This window comes from Amphiura filiformis, chromosome 17 (genome assembly GCF_039555335.1).
Source record: "Amphiura filiformis chromosome 17, Afil_fr2py, whole genome shotgun sequence".
NCBI classification, from domain to species: Eukaryota; Metazoa; Echinodermata; class Ophiuroidea; order Amphilepidida; family Amphiuridae; genus Amphiura; species Amphiura filiformis.
Window position 1 is genome coordinate 51,355,069 of NC_092644.1, and position 7,487 is coordinate 51,362,555.

The 7,487-nt window shown below is 36.6% G+C and overlaps 1 protein-coding gene across 2 annotated transcripts in view; it reads right to left on the reverse strand.

The window, feature by feature from the left end:
* LOC140137938 (NXPE family member 3-like) overlaps nt 1–6,938 on the reverse strand; it is a 30,943-nt gene extending 24,005 nt beyond the window's left edge. The window contains exon 1 of one of the 2 annotated variants that reach the window (XR_011856929.1): nt 6,754–6,937. The gene's annotated coding sequence lies outside the window, so the exon portion shown is untranslated. Of the gene's footprint in view, nt 1–6,753 lie in introns of both variants that reach the window. The other variant, XM_072159742.1, reaches the window with a different exon arrangement.
* Nucleotides 6,939–7,487: the final 549 nt, after the last annotated feature.

The following is a 7,487-nucleotide window of genomic DNA, read 5'->3' on the forward strand; positions in this document are numbered from 1 at the left end:
TTATATTTTCATGGCAAAATCGGTGTGAATACCCATAATTTGAGCTGTTTTAGCATACACAATAATGCCTGGAAAAGGAGGAGGCCTCTTTTTATTTTTGTTCTGAGGATATAGGCCGGCCCTCTAATTTTCATAAAACCTTCCAAAAGTGTTTCTTGTATATTAGCAAGGCTATAGAAATATTTCTGCTTCCTAGATATATTTTTTGAAAAGTTATAACTGAATTTATTTATTTATAAGATTCGGCCGAAGCCAGGCTAATCCCAATAGTGCTCAGAGGCTACTAAATTTAAGGGACGCCATCCGGGTATGACGGGACAGGGATATGGGAAGAGGTCCGATTTTAGATGCAGGAGGAAAACCGGAGCACCCGGAGAAAAACCTGCGAGGACGAGCATGGATCGGCAACCAAACTCACATGTGGCGCCGCGGGGAATTGAACCCGGGCCACAGTGGTGAGAAGCGAGTGAGAAGACCACTACACTAACCCGCCCTCCCAATAAATATATAATTGAAGAAACCTCAAAAAAAAGGAAGCGGGAGGGTACGTGAAACATGTTTAATTTTGATTTGGCCTTATAATTATTAATTATATTACATAATTATTTTCCATAGTTGTGAAATCATTTTGTTAACCAAAAATTATTCAATATTCATGTAAATATTTCTGTGCAACTTTGGTCATGCGCTATTAGAGTGCGACTTCCTAAGGTATTTTTCTACATACCGGAAGTAATATCTGCATGACCTTTGACCCCAATGACCTTTGACCCCAATGGATGAATACAATGTGTAATGTTATCATGCTATATTATAATTTGTGGAATGACTTAGCATTTTTAGTAACAGAACAGAAAATCACATCAGCCATAATGACCTTCGCATGACCTTTGACCTTAAGGCTAATGCATGTGTCAAGTGACATCATCTTGCTGTGTAATTCGTGTAAGGAGTAGCAGTTTTAGTAAAAATAACAGGAAATAACATTTTCGGCCATAATGACCTTTCCATAACCTTTGACCTTGAGTTGGTCACGTGACATTTGTGCCACCAGCTATTGGTCCTGATGACCAAGTAACATTGTTGTACCATATATATTTGCGACAGCAGCAGCATTTTAGGGTATTTGGTCATATACCGGAAGTATCCCCTTAATGACCTTTGACCCCAATTCTGGACAATAACTTTTAGACACTGGGTATAGCTGATGCATGTACCCAAGTGCCATCATCGTGCTGTATAATTTGTGGAAGAAGTAGCATTTTTAGTGAAATCACGTTTTTGGCCATTGACCGGAAGTGGATGACCTTTGACCTGAAGTTGATCATGTTTCATTTGTCCCCCCACCCAATGGTCCTAATGACCAACTATGGTCAACATGGCTCAAAGCATATGGCTACGGTGGCTCATTATAAGATTGACAGAAAGAAAGAAAGAAAGAAAGAAAGAAAGAAACAAAGAACTTGACAGAAACAGACCTTAGCAATTTTGCAAATTGCTAAGCAAATACATACAGTCAGCTACCTGCACAACCGATTCTTTTGTTCTGCAAGGCTCACTCAGTCATTTAATGAGGCAATACAAACGATCGAAATTGGTGTTGAAATGAGCAAAATTTTGAGTTACACCTTTTCAGTGTAAAAATTTTTTCTCAGCCAAATGAAAAGCAATAATTTTCATTTTTCAGTAAATGGCTGGAAAAACTATAATGCTTGATACTGATTTTTTTTTTAATCCTGGTGTTAAACTTAGGCCTGAAATTCAGTCATTTAGTGTAAGATATTCGATTTTTATAGGCTTCAGCTCGGCCCGCGAGCTTTTTCTTGGATCAACCTTTTAGCTTTTCAAAGTAATATAGTTCGCTAATGAAGGATTTTCCCCAACTTTCTAAAGCACATCACCGTGAGCTATATATCATAGTTTTGTCAGAATTTCCGTTTTGATTTCACCATCTTTCACTGTCGGCTGAAAAAATTTCTAAATCAACACGTGAAATCTAAAGGCTAGTACTAGCATTGTGGATCGATATCCCTGGGTTTAATAGGAATACCGGCATGGCTATAGTGTTGCCAGAACTTCAATATAGCAAAGAAATTCCCAGACCTATAGCGCTCCTACTGATCATGTTTAACCAGAACACCCAATTGGGGATTTAATCGCTGGTCGGGCAATTTGCTTTCAATGAAAAATTGACCTGGATAACAACAAAGGAAATATCGACTATTTCTGCTGGTTGCTCTCGAGATAAAAGTACTCACCATTGCCTACTTTTACTTAGTTTGACATTTTCGGAGCATGAATGGAAAAAGGGTAAAACAAAAACGGAAATTCTGACAAAACTATAACATATAGACCCACCGATGTGCTTTACAGAGGTGGGAAATATCTTTCTTTAGCAAACTATGTTAGTTTGAGACGCTAAAACATGAATTCCGTAAAAAGCTCGCAGGCGAATTCAAGGCCTATAAAAATCAAAAATATCACACTAAAAGACACAATTTGATGCTTAATTTTAACACCAGGATTAAAAAAAAAATGTATATCCAAGCACCAAGTTTTTAACTGACATTACTGAAGAAAAAAAAAATATTGCTTTATATTTGACCGAGAAAATTAATTTCATAGCAAAAAGGTGTATCTCTGAATTGTGCTGATTTTTACATGTATCGATCGACTTTTAGCGCGACTAAGCATTTCTAAAGAATTGGTTGTCCAGGCGGCAGACTGCATATATGTTAAAAAAGAGAGAAAAAAATACAGCAAAAATTGCTGAATAAAACACAAGTTGAGGAAAGTCTCAAATATTAGAGTGTAGTATGCATACAGAAAGAGGGGGGTGGGGGGGGGGGGGTAGAAAAACAAGTAACTGCAGTTCATGTGGATAGGCCTGCAGTGAAGTAGTGGTAAAGCCAAAATCACTAAAACCAAAGCACAGTAAAATACCGTTACAAATTAGCATGAAATATGCTAAAATAGGTAGTGATACAAGGTCTACTAAAAGATGGAAAAACATAGGCAAGCAAGGAGGCCTACAGTGAGAATGCCAAATGTGAATTGACACATCAAGCATGTACAATACATGTAGATCCAGTAGTAAATGAAAAAGTAATTAGAAAAGATATGCGTGGTGCAATAAATATTATACATGTAGGCCTACATAATACATGTGTTAAGAAAAGTGAAAAGCCAATAATTGCTGAATCAAAACACAAGTTGAGGAAGGTCACATATATAATAAAATGGCAGTATGCATGCAGAAAAGGGGGGGGTAGGTTTGGAAGTAGAAAAACAGATAAAGTAAATGCATATGAGCTCATATGGACCGTGCATGATAAAACCAATGCTCAGTGCATGTAAAGACCTTTAGATGACAGTGGAAAGCCAACAAATCACTAAAACCAAAGAACAGTGAAATACCGTAACAGATTGACATGAAATATGCCAAAATAGGTAGTGATAAAAGGTCTATACAAGCAAGCAAGGAGGGAGGCCTACAGTGGTGTGAAAGCCACATGTGAGTTGACCCATCAAACATGTAGGCCTACATGTACATGTATGTCAAATACATGTGTTGACGCAAGTAAGATCCATAGGCCAAATAAGGATACACTGGCACGTTAATCTTTAACATTTAAGCCAAGTGGTTGGGTTGTCTTAAGTTTAGAGATCCAGTCTTTCTCAAGTTTCTTTCGCATGAACGTGTCAGTCTTTGGGGTTTGTCAATACCCATGACAGATATGTGACTAGCAGAATGTCCTGGGAGGTTGAAATGTTTGGCTACTGGTGTATTTCTGTTAAGGCGAGCATCGGCGCAATGCTCACCCAGTCTGGTTGACAGGCTACGACCAGTCTCTCCCACATACTGAACTTGGCAATTAGCACAAGTGATGAGATAGATCACATTCTCACTCTGACAACTGATGTGTTTGTGGATGTCATGGCTTTCACCTGTGGAAGAACTAGTGAAAGACGATCCTTCCTTAGTATGTTTGACTGGTGGGCCTGGGTGGATGTCATGTTCACATGACTTACAAGATCCACATGCAATAGAGCCTCTAGGAGGAGGTTGGTCTGGAGGCAGGGATGAACGTACAATCATGTCCTTGATGTTAGTACTTCTGCGATAAGCGACCATGGGTAGGTTGGGAATAGCCTTCTTACATCTATCAGAAGAATGCAAGATACGCAAGTGTTTGTGAAGTATCTGAGAAAGTTTAGGAAGCGATGGATGGTAAGTGATGACCAGAGGAATGCGTTCTGGATTATCAGAGTCTGGCGTACGAGGCACTAGAGCGTCAGATCTAGGAATCTCTAGAGCTTTGCTGATTTGCCTGTTGATAACAGAGCCAGGATAACCTCTGGCCTTAAGAAAGCCTTCAAGTTCATCTTTTCTCTTCTGAAGCGTCTCGGGAGAGGAGCAGATACGATTCAACCGGAAAGCCAAGCTGTACGGAAGACTTGACTTGGTATGCTTGGGATGACTAATATTAGGGATAACCATCAAATTTTCATGTTGCCCCTATTGCTACAAAAGATTGTTTTCTGGATAGAACGCATCAATAGAAGTATTTTGGTGGTTAAATGGTCAAAATCGGTCAAAAACTTTTTGAATTATGAATTTTCAAAGTTTCCCATTCTGACCGGTCATTGGAACGAAATAAAATGACAAGGTCCAAAAATAGCAATTGGGAGCAAAATTGGCATAAGCATATATTTACCTTTATATATTTCTTTATTTTAACATAATATGCAAACATGAAACAAGCATATTGTGAAAGTATCAAAGGGTTTCTTATGAAATGGCACTTTACTAGTCAATGGCATCAATTATTTTTTTCAAACCGAGGCATTGAAATCATGCATTTAGAGAATATTTGCCAAAAATCATCCAAGATAGCCGATATGGCACGCGCACAAAATCAAGATTGTACTATATAAGTCCAGGTGAACTTTTTTTTTCACAACCAAAAATTTAAATGTTATTGGGTTTAATATGACCAATTAGTAGGTGTATGCAAACAAATCTTAATTGTCATTGAAGGTCATTGACTCATTCACAACAATAGAGGTTATCCACTTCACTCATCATGCTCATGTGTGACTTCTAACAAAAGGTGCTGGTTCCTGTAGTATTGCTCATTCAAAACAATTCAATGCATGACCTCGGAGTTACCTGTATGACTTTCGCGGGCTATTTTGGACCAGTTATGGTTGCACATTCAGGTACTTCTTTTGAATGTTCTAAACAAGGTATAGCCAGCAGCAAGTTGTAGATGGTATATAGGCCTAAATATAAGAAAATGTTTAGGGTTGAAATCAGGTGAACAATATATCGAATGAGCACGAAACTTCATATTTATGTTCAGAAAGGTGTCGTCTTAGCATGATTCGAAAGGAATATGGAAATTCCAAAGGGAAGCTGGTGATTTAATTTGTAACTCGAGATCTACTTGTTCAATTTTTTAACCTTTTTACAGAGGGTATGATAGAGATATTACTGGCAACTCTGCCAAATTACAGCTCAGTAGGCCACATTGTTCACCTGATCTTATTGACATGAATATTTTGTGCCATTCTTGAGCAGTGCTGAACTCAGCCACTGGCAATTAAGCGCACTGTGGCGATGGACCAATTTTGACTGGCACTTACAGAAAAATGAAATAAGTTATATGTTGCTGTAATTTGCAAGATAGTTATAAAATATAATTGGCATTAACTTCCCCAATTTTTACAGAAAAATATTGAAAAATAAAAGAATGAGATTAATTTATAAATGTCTATGCAAGCAGTGCACAGTTGAGCTCCCTGCATGTCTATGGGAGTGTTCTAATCAGGTTGATGGTTCATTGGTCATCCCTACTAATATGCACACTTAGGCCTAATACTTAGAAACAAGAAATGTCTTTAAAAAGACAATGCCACGGATGAAGACCATGTTTGATAGTTCATGATATGCTGGTAATTTGTTTTATGTGTAAATTAATTTCCGGATGGGACATACATGTATGGGTATTTATTGGTAAATACCACCAAGGATATAGGAAATACAAATTGATATTTTTGATATTTAACAGTACTTAAAGTAAACTTTATAAATCTGATGATTTATACTTAAAGTGTATGTAGGTGGGATGAAAAGCCGACGATCAATTGAAAATTTTGACCTTTCGTATTGAAGATATGGATTTTTTCCCAAAACACCAAAAAAATTAGGTCTTTTTGGGAAAAAATCCATATCTTCAATATGAAAGGTCAAAATTTTCAATTGACCGTCGGCTTTTCCTGCCTGCTACATACACTTTAAGAATATGTCATTAGATTTATATAATTTACTTCGAGGACTGTTATATATCAAAAATTTGAAAAAATATCAAATTTTTATAATTTGTCATAAAATTTGTATTATATTGTGATTTTCAAAAATGAAAATTATTTGATATCAGAAAGACATGCTTCGTATTCAGAATGCAATTCGATAGGTCTGAGATGCTCTCATGTCCCACAAAAATACTGTCGAAACGCAATAAACGCTCATTTTAGATCCCTTAAGCAAAATTTTGATTAAATTTTATACTATATAATGATACACTAGGTGGATATTTTTTTTACTTCTGAAAGGTAAATTGTCTAATTTGGTAGGATCTTTCAAGTGGAATTTTGAGAAAATGTTATAAATTTATGAATTTCACAAAATTGTTAAGTAGGCCTACACCACTAAGGTCGTTAAGTCATGATTAAATTAGGCCTACTCACCTCAGCCACCTGAAGTATTCCACATCACAATTTTAGCAAACTGGTTGATGTATAGGCCAAGTTGTCTAACTGATGTACCAGTCACTATGTAGGCCTATATCATGATATGCATTTCAATATGTGGTCCAAGAAGATTAGGACAAAAGTCACCCATATTCTTAGCATCAGTATGGCTTCAAAACAACCCAACTATAGACCTACCAACAGCAGCAAAAGAATTGGGGATTCAGCAAAGATCAGATTACAATTATTGATTTTCCCATTTCTTGTGAATGACTCATCTTTTTCAACTTTCCTGAATACATGTATAGGGTTGGTGATTTCTCAAAGTAGCCCCTGTGAGAGATTCCACATACATGCTTGGATGATCTGAGGTCACTTATACCAGCCACAGTGTCAACATCAATCAATCAATCAATTTATTGGAATCACTTTTGTAACAGTGGCACATGCACTCATGTGCAGTGCATCCAACATAAAAATACAATTACATAGAACATCAATAAAAACAAAATGAAACATACTTATGCTTATATACAAATGTCTTACGTAAAAAGGATAATACACTTAAACAAAATTTACAAGCTAAATTTAACACTACTGTCTGTTCAATTAGCTTAGATTCTTGAATTTTTAAGATATTTGAAAAAATACAAAATTGCGGTCAAAGTCATCAAAGAAAAGTGTTAGCACAGCCTTAGACCTAACGTGATGTATACTTTTCAAATTCTAAA